A 470-nucleotide genomic window follows, 5' to 3' on the forward strand; every position below is an offset into this window, starting at 1 on the left:
TTTCGTCAAATCCTTTCCAGATTTCCATTTGATTTCGGTGGACATTGAAGATGGATCACCACTCTCATTCAGATGAAATTCTTTGGAGAGAACTTTATTTTCAAAGTAAGGATTTTCATCAAAATAAAATCTATTCTGTAACCTGATTTAATATCTTCAAATTCTGTCACTTCAACTCTGGTCAAATAATGCAGTGCCTCTTCGTCTTCCTCCCCAAGCAGTGCAGACACTTGTGGATGGTTGACAAATGTTGTTACCCAAAAATTTGGGATTTTGGAGATCAATTCTGACCTCTTCTGAAAAAATGGTTGGCGGAGTTTGTTATATTTCTGTTCTACTTTCAAAATCTCCTCACTGGCTTGTTCATTAAGTCTGTCTATTTCATTTTGTACTTCATCAATGTGTTCAATTGCTTCTTGCTGTTCTTTTCTCCCTTCTTCGGCAAGCCTGCAGAGGCCGATGTCTCCTCC

At 38.1% G+C, this 470-nt stretch overlaps 1 pseudogene across 1 annotated transcript; it reads right to left on the reverse strand.

The window, feature by feature from the left end:
* Window positions 1-3: 3 nt before the first annotated feature.
* On the reverse strand, window positions 4-463 carry LOC108525318 (protein SET-like; annotated as a pseudogene). Its single transcript, XR_001884253.1, has one exon. The product of XR_001884253.1 is annotated as a protein SET-like (transcript).
* Window positions 464-470: the final 7 nt, after the last annotated feature.

Source organism: Rhinopithecus bieti, unplaced genomic scaffold (genome assembly GCF_001698545.2).
Source record: "Rhinopithecus bieti isolate Rb0 unplaced genomic scaffold, ASM169854v2 scaffold_36647, whole genome shotgun sequence".
NCBI classification, from domain to species: domain Eukaryota; kingdom Metazoa; phylum Chordata; class Mammalia; order Primates; family Cercopithecidae; genus Rhinopithecus; species Rhinopithecus bieti.